The following is a 13,415-nucleotide window of genomic DNA, read 5'->3' as shown; positions in this document are numbered from 1 at the left end:
GAAGAGACCTCCAAGATAAGCAAGTCCAACTGTCAAACTAACACCACCATGCCTACTAAACCATGTCCTGGAGTGCCACATCTACACATTCTTTGAACACCTCCAGAGATGGTGACTCCACCACTTCCCTGGGCAGCCTCTTCCAGTGCCTGACCACTCAGTAAAGAAGTGTTTCCTAATATCCAGCCTAACTTCCCCTGCTGCAACTTGAGGCCATTTCCTCTCATCCTATGACAAGCTATTTGGGAGAAGAGACCAACACCCCCCTCCATATAACCTCCTTTCAGGTAGGTGTAGAGAGCATTGAGGTCTCCCTTCAGCCTCCGCTTCTCCAGACTAAACAACCCCAGTTCCCTCAGTTGCTTCTTATAAGACTTGTGCTCTAGACCCCTCACCAGCTTTGTTGCCCTTCTCTGGACACGCTCCAGCAACTCACCATCCTTCCTGTCCTGAGTGGCCCAAAACTGCACAAGGTATTTGAGGCGCGGCCTCACCGGCGCTGAGTACAGGGGCACAATCACTTCCCTACTCCTGCTGTCCACGCTGTTCCTGATGCCCCAATGTGAGTGCTTTCCAGTGCCCCCTGGGTTGGGGGTTGAAGGCTCTCAACACTGTCCTCAACAAAGTTCTCAGTGTGGCTTGCACGCTACAGCTGTCCATCCAGTCTGCTCCTGGGGGCTTCCTTTCTGGTGACTGCCTCTCTCCAAGGGGACAGTGGGTCAGGAGTCCCCAGAACACCATTCTGCACCTACAAGATAACAATGCACTCAGATTATTACGCATACAAACTATGTGAGAAGCTAATCTAGGCTGTAAAAAGAGGAGCCAGGATGAGGAGGTGCTATGATGGGTAGCCCTTTCTTGAGGCTCAACTGAGTTCAGTGGTCTGTCCAGAAGAACAGTTGGGCACTGCTCCCTTACAGTACTGTTGCAGAGGTAGCATCACCTCTAACTTTTTACTGAAGCATTCTAGAAGAGTCCTGCTGGGGTCATGGGGAGGGGAAACTGATGCCATCAAAACCAGGAATCTAGTTTACAAAGATCTCTGGCATACCCTACATCTCCTCTCAGGTTAAAAGGCAAGACCCCTTTTAATACAAAGCCCAGCCTCTGAAGTGGTTTCTCTCCACCAAATCTGAAAAACGTCTTTGTGCCCTGGAGTTATGGGAGGAGAAAAAGAAAAGAGCATGCCATTTGGAGATGTTTTGTGATTTTTTTTTTTTCCTTTATCTTTTAAAATAGAGAGGTAACTTATCCCTTATATATCACTTCTTAGCTGTTTCCATGGACTGAGCTGTAGTTTTACATTTTTTTGACCTTTTGTTGTTAAAGCTATGATGTTCTCCTACATACGACTGTATTGTGAACAGCACAGAAAAAGCAGCTGGTTGTTATATGCTACGTCATCATTCTTCTGGTTAATGATGTCTAATTTCTTCTAATGCCTCTCGTATGAGGGTTTTAGCTCTGCTTTTTGAAACAGCTGTACAACTATGAAGGTAATTAGATCAACTCCAGTGACCACACTTGGCCCACTCTTCCCTCGAAGGATTCTCCTGTCTTGCTTCCATCAGTGCCTAGGAGTAAGAGAGCGCCATGCAGAACAAAACATGTTATTTAGCTGGAAAAGTGGATTCTGTTGCTGCGTTGGTCTTCTAGAGAAGAGATGTGCATGCTGAAACCTTTTCAAATCAAGTTCCAGTCATTCAGAAGAAACTAAGCTAGTTGTCAATATTTCGTGGATGCTGCTTTGTCGATGAGTTGAGACAGCAATGCTTTCAGCTTTCTTGCTTCGTTACCCCTTATCACAAAACACATTTTATTGTAAAATAACTGGAGTTTCTTTATAAATTTGAACAGTGTGCTATTAATTCCTCCACTGTTTTGAAAAGCTTTGATTTGCCTCTTTTTAATAGTGTTGAAGTAGTGAAATGTTGATAATACAGTGATGCACTGGTTTACAGTATTGTCAAAGTATTGTTCAAATAAGTAATGAATCTTTGCAAGACAAGGTTTCCTCAGATGAGGAAAGCTGACAAAGAATGTAAAGATTCTGCTGGAGATCTGTTAGTAGTCACAGGAAAACCTTGATCCACATTCGAGGAGTTGAGTTTGTATTGTGTGCTCTATTTTCACAGCTGCCATGTCTCTCATGTTCTGTATAGATCTGATGATACAGAAGCTTAGTTCTGTCTCATAGATCAGAATTCAAAGGGGAATGTATGAGTGTCTTGCTGGAAAATGTGACTAGATTTGAGTATTTGGCAGTGGGTACACTCACTACTGCTTAGAATAATGAAGAAAACATACAGCTCTGCCTCAGGTAGTCAGCATTGTCCCAAAAACCAAATGCTTGCTGCTTGAGGGATTCAGTCTTTCCCAAGACAGACCATGTGCTTAATTATTGCCTTGCTGTTCAGAGCAGAGATTGGCTTCCTGAATGGTGGGATTTTCTTTGGGTTCTCATTCAGTGTTGTACACCGTGGCGTGACACACGATATGCCCTGCGGTGTGGCATGTGCTATGATGCTAATCAACATTCAATACCAAAGGAGGAGAGCAGCTGCTCTGCAGTCAGCATGTCTGAACAGTCCTGTGCCCAGCAGGGTATCGCTTAATTCACGCTAATGGATAAAGAACTGGCCTCATAACGCTTATGTAAATGAGGCTAATGATCAGGGAAAAAATGCAAACTAGTTTTCATTTATTCATAGAGATAGGTGTAATTAGAGGTAATAGCTGCATCAAAAAACTTGCTCTCCAGCATTTATTTGTTGATAGTACAAAATATGAATGGTTTGTTCCCCTATTTCTCTCGTGAAGTCATTAACTTCACACAGAAGTTGAGTATGTATGCTCTTAAAATCTCATTGAGAGAATTACAAGGCTTAATGGGGAAGAGCTAGGGATAATTGCATCTCGTAAACTCACCTCAGTCATTTCCACTGTGTGCTAACACATCTCTTATTGATTATCCATTGCTGGGAGGATCACTGTATTGATTCAATTTTACCTTTTTACATTAGCTCCTCTGTCTGCTGTAGATAGGAGAAATCCAGAGGAGGCAACCTGTCCATTGCAGTTGTGGCAGGTGAGTAATAAGATCATAATCACGTATGAAGGTCTTATTTTAGCATCTAGGCCATAGAGTACTGGCCTCCCTCTTCGGTTTCCTCTGGTATTCTTCCTCATTTGTGAAGTCTGCTGTCCCTCTCGCAGGTGTGTCATCCCAGTGGCACGGCTGATTCCATTTGATCATTCTCATCTTGAAGAATCAATCAGTTACAGTGGCGTAGTCTGATGGTATCAAGCAGGAGTTGATCTAGCTGCAGTTTTAACAAGTCATCATCTACTTGGGTACTTCAGACAGTGCCAGGTGCCTGCTTCCCATCCTACACTACAAGTTGGTTTTGCCTGTGCAGATTTCTCTACCAGTAGTCTTTCTGGCGTGATGTGTAGTGAAGAGGTAAATCCAGCCCTAATCTAATTTACAAGAGGAAGCTGAGTGACACTTGAGGCTCTGTGGTCTCGACACGGTTGGTATGAGTGTTCTTTTTTTCTGTAGTTTAATGTGGTGCAAACTAGCTACATAAAACTCTGCGAGAGCTAGTTTCACTCCCACTGAGCAGGCACCTCTCTGGACCTTTGTATGGTAACTAAGTCTTGCCACATTGTAGATATTATCTCATCAGCACGCCAAAAATTGATTGAGGAAGGACTTTCTAATCCAACTGCATAATAGCGCCAAGTTGGTTGAGAAAGCAGTGTCAGTGCTCAAAATGGGGTCAGGATTCTCCATTCTGTAACCAAAGTTGTCTTAATGAAACTGTAGCTAATTTAACTGGATTATCTTTTTAAACCTTTTACCCCCTTTTTTTTGTTGTTGTTTTTAATGTGCCCATTAGTAATCTGTTAAGGTCCTCTTTCTGTGAATGGAGCTTCCACCAGTCTGGAGGTGTGTGGGGGATGTCTGCTGATGAAAGCCAATTATTCAAACCTAAAAAGCAATTCTTGCCCAAATCCCCACCCTGCTCTTTGCTGGAAAAGGTGTTTCTTGCTTTAAAACTTGCCCAGTGCAAGGTTCAGAGTACCTTCAGAAGACTGGAGTTCTTGTTACGATGTTGGAAGTAAAGTCCAAGCCAGCTGTCAATAGTTTGCATTGACTAAAACCATATAATTATCACTGACTCATTACTTCTGTGTATCAGGGGAGGAAAATCATGAAGGAGTACCACTGAGGAGAAAGTAGATGATGACTGAGAAGGGAGGGATGTGTGTGTATCACAAAAATCCAAAGATTACATCAAGCTGGAGAGTCATGTGTATGTGACTGTTGCGAAACATTTATCCTCATCTTTCCTCTGCATACTAATTGTCTGAGAGTTAGTCTTGTCTCAGCAATAATTGTTGTAGACAAGAAAGCAAGTCAGGAAAATATGTGAGTTTAAAGGTACTAAATCGTCAAAAACTTAAATTAACATTAAACATGCATGAATATTCTCAGGACTTTTTATGGACTCTGTATGTAACGATTGCCATTTCTCAGACCTGTAAAAATGCCATGTCTTGACAAATCACCTCTCAGACATACCTGAAGTCATATCAAGCAGCTCTGATATTCACAGGTTTTACTTAACAAAACCTGATTTGTCAAAATTCAGGGTTTTGCCTTGGGTTCACATTGCTATCTCAAATATTTGCCTTCAAAACCTGTTTAAAAGGTTTATGTAGTGGAAAGGTTGCGTGTTTTTCTGCTGTCTCATCCTGAAAATGATTGAACTTTTTCCTTAGAAACTGCAGAATTGCAGAAGCTAATCTTGAACTACCTTTGTGAAAGTGGCCTGACACTTGAGCAGATTCCCTCAACCTCTGATGCTGGAACTCATAGCAACGGTGAAATGTTTCACTCCATAGTGACTGGGAGTAAATATGTTCTTAAAAATAAGAGGAGAAGGTATTGTGTATTCTAGAAGCGTGCATTGTCTATGGCCATAGATTGCATTAGCACTTGTTCACTTCCACTAAATCGTGGTGCCATTTCAAAACTAGGCATTATTACTTCAAGGCTACGCATCCAAAGGAGTCCATCCCCCTGAGCAAGCTGGTGAGAAAAGCTGGGGCATGCTGGCAAGCCCAGGTGGGTGCAGCTTAAAGCTCAGAGGCTGCCAGCTGAATATCAGGTGTCAGGTATTGTCAGGCAGTTGCTGTTTCAGCAGCTGTCGGTACCGTAAGGACTTAAGCATAGATGGATGCTTGTACAAAGGTCACTTGTGTCAAGGGTACCAGTTGAGTGTTCCTAAAACAATCTTAATTTGTACTGTGTGCTTCAGACGTAAGGATTTGCATTATTATGACTAATCTAAAATCTTTTACTCTGAAAATATGCTTAGATGTTCTTAACAGTCTGCAAACATTTCCTAAATACAGTTAAGGACATACATATGTACTGGAGGCTCCAGACTTGTCTATAGTAACGTCACATGGGTAATGAGGTGAAGCTTGATCTTTAGGGGACTTTAACTGATTTTTCTTTCTTACAGTTACAATTAAATATCTTGCCAGCTGATGTGGAAAGGGTAATTACTGCTAGCTGAGGAACATAATTAACTTGATTTCTATTTTAATATTTGTTTAACTGAGATCCTCACCATTATCCTACTGAGAACCAGGCATAACTCACATGTTGAACAGTCACTGGCTGTCCACTTGGCCTTGAACTTTAAGTGCAGTGAAGATGAAGAGAAGGAAAGGAGGACTTTTATGTCTTCAGCCACTTCATCCTAAGCATCTAGCTCTGTGGTGAAGGGAATACTTGGAGGAGAAATTTGACTCTTTCAAATGCCTTTAGACTGTGACTCTACTAGGTCTGGGCTTTTTTACTGATCTAGCACTTCTTGACTAACCTTGCTCCTCAATTCATACATGTGTGTCCATAATTCCAAGGGCTTGGCAGGCAACCGAGAGAAGTGCTGGTGAAGCCATCTTCCCTAGCTGCCTTTTGATGTGGTTTTGCTGTATCGGTGTAGTTACAAAGCTACCTACTGACCAGGAGTGGGACCGTCCTTCTGGGCTTTCCTCCTGCCCCCTCCCTAACGCTGACAATTGTGCTCAGCTCATCCTACAGTAAACCAGTTCTGGGAGCTAAACCAGCAGAGAAAAACTAATCATACTGGAGGGAAGAAAAAAAAAAAAAAAAAAAAAAAAAGGCTATAACTTCTGAAATCAGTATTTCTCATTCTGTTAAGTGGAAAGCCTGGTTGGGTCTCCCAGAAAATGAACTGAATCATAACCTTCCTAGGCAAAGAGACAGCAAGCACAAACCCTGCGTGTTTACCCTGCATCTTACTTGGTCATACACAGATTAATATTAGCAAGGTGAAGTTTGTACTAAGGGCAAAGCCCTCTACACATTGATTTTTACTTGGCCAGGCATGTAAATGGAGCCTAGTTTGGTGTCCATTTTGGGGTAGTGGGTTGCATTACAGCACTTCCATTGGGCAACAAGAGAGTGGACATTTTTTTTAGCAAGGTACCAGATTATGAAGATTTGGCATATGTTCAAGAAAGACATGGGAGTGAGGGGGGAAACTTCATGGCTCTCACAGAAGGAACTTCAGTTGGATGGAGGACTTTCTCTTATTCCTCTCTTTTTTTTCTTCTTTTTTTTTTTTTCTTCAGGGTTGGGGAGAATAAGAAGGGGAAGGAGAAGATTTGAGTATCATTTCTGTTTTAAGACAGAAACAACTTAAAGCATGGAAACTCACTGTAAAACTATGCCTTATTATCTGGAGTCAGGATGCTGTTTGGATCCTGCCTAGCCCATGACAAGCCTTCTTAAGCATGAAGAAAAATAAACTGTATAAAAATCAAGAAAGCTCCAGTAACGGTAGTGGCAGAGGGCATGAACTGGACAGATAGGGAAGCGCAATGAACCTCTGTTGGGGTAGAAGCCTGGCAGCTTTGAGTCGGAGTTTTTTGTTCTTGCTGAGCAAGAAGTGAGAGGACTGTTCCCAGCCTTACTTGGGATAATTATTTAGCTGTTGATCTTTCTATGTAAAACACTGAAACACTTATCTTTTTTTGGCGATGCCTTTTGGTAGAGTTTCGTGGCCTTCAGTCTTGACAGCTCATCAATCTGGTAGTCTCTCTCTTGCAACTGCTGTCCTAAAGAAAGCTAATAAAGTTGTAATGCATCTTGTTATCCAGCTGACATTTTTTACATCCTCCTTGCATCACTATCTGCCTTGAGGATGGCCTGAGAGATTAATTTGGTAAAATAATAGTTAAATAAAAATAGTTAATCTAAACATTGTTCACTCCCCTGTATTTGTAGTGTGCTGCGGGTATGGCTTATAGGAAATGGCAACATCTGCTGGTTACCTGTTCCAGTAACTGCTAGATTTCCCTCCCCCTGCTGATTTTAAGCAAGTGGAAGTTACCACAAACCTTTGCAAATCTAATCTTTGACTTAAAACTGGGTTTTGTCTTATCTGGATATAATGTTGCAACAGTAGTTGTAGTCCTTCATGTCAAACTTTGTCTTCAGTGAAACTCAGTCACCTGTTTTTTTTCCTAAGTTCAGGCTGTTGAAAATCATCACCAGCGACAGGACGGAATGAGTGTAGATGCTACTCATGCAACAAAACTGTATCCATGAAGGATTTGAAATCGGTGTTCATATATTAGTTTAAGTATTTGTTCAAACATTAGTTTAAATAGTTGTTTCTTTATGTGGATGCCCTGCTCCTGGGGTGACTCTCCCTTTGTGTGTCTCTGTGTGTGTCTGTGTGTCATAGTGGACGAGTCACACAAAGTTTGCACCATTTCCTTTTTAATCTAAATCAATTTCCAAACCAATTTAGATAAATTGTGAGGAGTTCTTCGGAGGCAAGGCCTGAGAACAAAGCTTGACACAGACAGGAGTGACATCATTCATCATCCACACAGGCTTTGGCACAAAACTGGGCTGAAAAGTCCCTCGATAAGCAAACAGCGCATTAGCACTGGCTCTGCAACATCTTCCCCGTTGCATAATGGTGTTTGCACTAGGGTGTTATTAAAAGCCCAGGCAGCGATTCCACCCTGCGTCAGCCTCTGCTATCGGCAAAGCATTGCAGGCGCATGTTGTTGCAAGGCGCTTTTGTTGCGCCTTGTGCAGCCTGGGAAACGGGGCGCTAATTAACCGAGGGTGCCGGTGTGGGTAGGAGAGCCCCGCTCGCACCCGTCAGCCGGTGTTTGCAGCGCTATTGTGGGCACCCGGGCGGTTACCCCTGCCCTACGCGACTGCGAGCTGCGCGGAGCCAATTACGATAAAATCGAGATTACTGTCTTCAGAAAAGCCTGTGGGGTTAAGAGTTTCCAGATATGGCAACAGACCTGTTGGTTCAGGAGCAAGTCCTAGCCCGATCCAACAAGGAAGGGCATTTTAATGAAACTTTAATTCTTCGCTGCTGAAGCAAAGTAGGATCGTGGTTTTAAAAGGTGTATTGGTCTTCAACTCTGAGAGCATTATGAAGAGGAAATAAAATAAACCTCTCTTAGACATGCATTCCCAACACGCAGCAGCTGATGCTGGCCAGTCCTCGGGCCAGCGGTAGCTGGTGCAGCTCTCTGTAGCAAGCTGTTCAGGTGCTGTTTCCCACCTTAATGTCTAGTTGCTGCGTGCCTCAGCAGCTCCCTGAGCCATTGTTTGGTGGGTGAAAATACAAATGAGCAGGGTCTTTTTTCATTTTATTTATTTGTGAAGTGACACTTACTATCTCCTGATTTGTTATCTGATGTTAGTATTTCCATTGAATGTTTTCACTTACTTTCTAAAGTTGTTTGGGGCATTGTCATCTTTTCCTTATTTTTTTACTTTTTGCATTTCATATGCATGCTTCCTTTTAATCCTTGTGGCTCCCTCTCTTGGTTGCATATCATATCTTGTCTTTTACCTCCCTGTCTCCTACAGAGCTGATTTTCTCTGTATTTTTAAATGCTGTTTGAAACTTAGAAAAGGTTCAGACACGAGGCTTCAGGACTCACACGGTGCTGCCTCCAATGCCCTTTATTTGTAACCTCAAAGAAGAAAATACAGGAAGACACCAGTCAGCAACACAGTCAAGAGCTTACACCAGTAACAGCCCTGATCAGCCTCTTGTAGCCTGTACTTCCAGCAGCACGTGGTGATCCGTGGTGATTTAGTTGGTGCCAAATTTCCTGCATTTGGGTGAGCAGGAGGAAGCGGTGTTGAACAGGGAGAGCACAAGGTTTCACCTATGGTGCGGAGCGGCACAAAGAGGGGTGGCCTTGCTCTGGGTATCCATTAGGGTGCTTCAAGGCTTCAGATTTGCTTCTAGGGCGTCAGATGTGTCTCCTGGTGATCACGTGTAGTGGTAAAATTGTGGAGAGTGTTCCCACCTATGAAGGCGTACTTCCACTCTGATGTTCTTAACATGTGAGAGGAGGTTTGACAAGATGTTCAAGTATCTAGAGATGCAGGTGGATGTCCACAGGGGTTTCAGAATGCACCAAGGTGAACATAGTTAAATTTCACTTGTATTTGAGCGTTATGTGAAGTGGTCTTGGAGGTCAGGCCGTTTATGCATTGACTGAGCAACACCCTCTTGCCCTTGCATTTGCAAGGCCCACAACTCCCAGTTTGCCCAGAAGAGAGAGGGAGCAAAGCTGACAACTGAGCCTGCAGATCCACAACAGTCTGACCTCATAGGTGTTGGTCCTGGTTTTTTCCTTGTGCTAAGACTGGCAGGTCCAGGGAACTAAACCCGCATTTTTTCACTGGGTTGGGTTTTCCAGTAGATCTGCTCTGACGTGGTGAAACCACATCCCTTACTCTGGCCTCTTCGCTCCCTCAGGGGATAGACCTGAGACCACTGAAGGTGGAAAGGACCTTGGTGCTATAAACACATCCTAGAGCTCCCTGCGCTGTAGCCTGCAGGCAGGACCATACATGGTCAAGTCGCCGTCCCTAAAATTCCTGAGGGACATACCCGCCTGCAATAGGCAGGCTTTGATTTGTGCATAAACCCTTGGGAAGCTGTTGTAATTCCTGCTCCGTGGATTCCTCCTGTGCTGTCAGAAAGTGCAAAACCTTTCTTGCTTTGTTTTGTTTCAAAACACGAAACCTGGTTTATTTTGAATAGTTTTCTCATTGACTTCTCTGAAAGAATTATGACTCATAGATTTTTTTGTTGTTGTTGTTTTTCTAGCTTCCATTCACCTTACTGCATACTTGCACCTTTCATAGCTGACTCTTGACTTTTTATTTTAAATGAACAGGTGAGATGATGGTTAATTAAAACTCTTGGAGTGATCATTAAAGGATGATGATGTAGAGTGTGAACTCCTGTTTATCCACAGAACTAATTGGGCTAGAGAGGTGGGTGTCCTACCCGGAGAAGCCACCTCTAAAACACAAGAGGTTAATTCCTTCTCTGCTCCTTGGTCTCTCTCTGTGACTGCCAACAAAGGTAGCAATTACAGTGTTATCTGCGGGGATGTCCCCTGATGTGGATAATTGCAAACTGGGAAACCACACTGATAAGGCTTAGGGAATTTCTTACAGGCCAGAGGACACCCCTGACCTGGTCAGTAGCACAAGAAGGTTGTTACCTAGACTAAACTTGTGCTAATACCTCAGGGCGAAAGGTTCCATATCCATTACAAGTCCCTTGAAGCATCCGGTTGTTTGAAGGATCACCTCTACCCAGCCGCAGTCAAGAATTTGTAACATGCCTTAGAGGGCAAGTTGGTTTGTGCCTCTTTTTTTAGCTTTTTTTTTTTTTTTCCCCCAAGCAACTTGTGTAGCATAGTTTGTGCTTCAGATAACAAGTATGCATACTGTCGTATTTGTTGTGTAAAAATTAAAAAAAAAAAGTCATAAGAACACATTTGTTCTTGTGGAAGCAGCCTGAATCAAAAGAGATCGTTAAGGAGTGACTTTCACAATTTGCAGATGCCGAGGGGGAGTTACGATAGCTGGCCCTTTAGCCTAACGGTCAGGGGTATGGTACGATCCAGCGTTTGAGCACCAAAACACAGCAATCCGAGATTTTAAAGAACCCCCCCAAACCGTAGTTTAAAATAATTGACTACTTGAAACAATTTAACAAGGACTGTAGTGGATTTAACAGGAGTTGTAGTGAGGTTTTCATTGCTGGTACTTTTAAATCAAAATCGTATGTTTTGTTCATGCAGACAGTAATTTCAGGAAAATCTTATGACCACATGAGTGTGGGCTAGAAGATCGCAATGGTTATTTTTGGCCTAATAATCTTTAAGTGCACTGCCCGGAACAATATAGTAGTTTCTGTGCTTGAGCCAGAAAAAATCCGGGGAAAAAAAAAAAGAGCAGTGCAGCCAACTACCTCTGTACACCCTGAAACACTTGGGTGTCAGGGAGAATGTTAGCAAGATCAGGGACAGTTTGCCCAGGAAAGTGAGTGAACATCTCTTCTTTGCCTTCAGTGAGGAAGGTTTTGGTTTTGGTCAGAAAACTTTGCAAACTTATCAGCAGCCATCGAGTTGGTTGTGTTGCGCAAGTCCCCAAATGAGATTCGCCTTTTTGCAATGTGCTGTGCAGACGCGGTGAGCCCTCGCTGCGGGGAGCTACTAAGAAAAGGTCAGGCACCCCTGGAAAAGGAGTAGACAATGTATGCAAATTGTTGGTATTTAATTCAATCGTGTAGTGGGGAAGAATAAACATTATTCCTGACATTTCCATTTTTGATTAATGATGAATGGAGTTGGCAGATGTTCAGCTGGCCACCAGATGGGGTCTGCTCAGTCCAACGAACAGAACAGAAACCGTCTGGGTCTTGGAAAGCCAGCACTGACAAACGCTCTGACAAAATCTCTACTTCATCCAAGTGATACCCCAACTTTGACCTCCAAACAACTTAACAACTCTCGAATGAAGGTAGTACAACCAGTGAAACTGCTTATGGAAGTGAAATGGGGTGTGGAGGGATTGGAGCTGCTTAATTTGCTGGAGTTTCAGCAGGTTTTTTTCCACTGCAGGAGCCACAGAGCGCAGCTTTGATTTCATGGCGCTGGATCAGTGCAGGACCTCGTTCGTCCACCTACGATTACAAGCGTTACTGTAAGGTCTGTGGACACCTCTCATGGCCCCGCCGGTTTGGGATGGGGATGGGCTGCTGTCGATGGGCTGGTTTTGACGTCGTTAACCCAGGAGAGGCTTTGCGACTTGAGATGAGATAGCCCGGCCCTGGTCTTGATCCAGCAGCCGGCCTTTCTGTCTGGTGATGGGGATGGGGACAGGGATTGTGGACAGGGATGCTTCTCGGAGCGCCTTTGCCCGTCAGGGGCGGCTCCCCTTAGCACCCTGCGGGCAAAGTCACTCGAATTTAGAAAAGTGAATTTAAATTCATGCAAATTCGGTTCCTCGGGGAAAAGCGATAAGTATCTGCCAAGTGCCCCGTCGCCGTCCCGCACCGGCAGACAAGGGCGGCCCCGGGACCTCGCTGGTCCGGGGGGGTGGCCGGGGGGGCCGGGTCGCTGCCACCCGCTGCCCCTCGAGGGGGAAGGGAAAGGGGGGGTTGCCGCTTTGACCCCGAGATGCAGCGCGAATGAGTTCCCTTCGGTAACGACTTCCCAAGGAGCGGGAGGGGAGAGGAAAGGGGAAATCCGAGCGCCGGGTTGGGGGGAGTCACATCCGCGGTGCCGGGGGGCAGCCTCCCGCCGGCCTCTGAGGGCAAACCACTCGCCTTTCGGGCCTTTTTGGGCCCACGCTGGGGGGGAAGGGGGGCGGTAAAAGAGAGGGCTGGCAAGTTGTTTGTCCGTAGGAAACGTCCCAGTAACCCGGGTGTTACTTTTTTTGTGCAAAAGCTGGGATGCCTCTCTCTGGCTTGAGGTGTGTGTGCCAAGGGAGGCGGCGATGGGCATCTGCTGGCTCCGGTCCTCAGCTCGGATCGATTTTTGTTATTTTTATTTATACACAGCTACCTAGAACAAATGCTTTCCGATCCTTATCCGGCTCCTCAGTTTCTCCCTGCCCCTCGGCGGCCGGACCGCGGCGGGGGGGGTGATAGGGTGGGGTGGGACAATATATTTCGGGCTTCAACACCAACAAAAGCGCTGTCGCTAAACCACATGTCCCTCGTGTCCTGAGCGCTGAAATTTGTTGCTGCTGCAAACGCCTGGGTTCCTCCCCGCCCCCCGGGGTGGGCAGGCGACCCTCCCTGCCTCGGGGCTGTGGGGTGGCAGGAGCGGCTTCCCCACCTCCATCCCCCCCCGCCCCTTCTCTGCCTCCCTCCCCCGCCGTGGGCAGCACCTTGAAGGGAAAATCGCCGCTGGGAGGAATCCCTGCGACGGAGGAGCGGTGAGGGGCGCACGGCGGGGGGAGCCGGGGACACCCCCCTCCCAGGGGGACGGCGGAGGGGAGGCGCTGCCGG

At 45.2% G+C, this 13,415-nt stretch overlaps 1 protein-coding gene across 3 annotated transcripts in view; it reads left to right on the top strand.

The window, feature by feature from the left end:
• The window catches only part of PRICKLE1 (prickle planar cell polarity protein 1), a 68,007-nt gene that overhangs the window by 39,126 nt on the left and 15,466 nt on the right, over positions 1 to 13,415 (top strand). Inside the window, exons 1-2 of one of the 3 annotated variants that reach the window (XM_086748245.1) lie at positions 11,836 to 11,920; positions 12,022 to 12,108. The exons of 1 other annotated variant lie outside the window; for it this stretch is intronic. The gene's annotated coding sequence lies outside the window, so the exon portion shown is untranslated. Of the gene's footprint in view, positions 1 to 11,835; positions 11,921 to 12,021; positions 12,109 to 13,415 lie in introns of those variants that run through there. One more of the 3 variants, XM_086748237.1, reaches the window with a different exon arrangement.

Source organism: Chlamydotis macqueenii, chromosome 1 (genome assembly GCF_036417535.1).
Source record: "Chlamydotis macqueenii isolate bChlMac1 chromosome 1, bChlMac1.mat, whole genome shotgun sequence".
In the NCBI taxonomy this organism is placed as follows: Eukaryota; Metazoa; Chordata; class Aves; order Otidiformes; family Otididae; genus Chlamydotis; species Chlamydotis macqueenii.
This window is presented reverse-complemented; position numbering and strand designations above follow the sequence as displayed.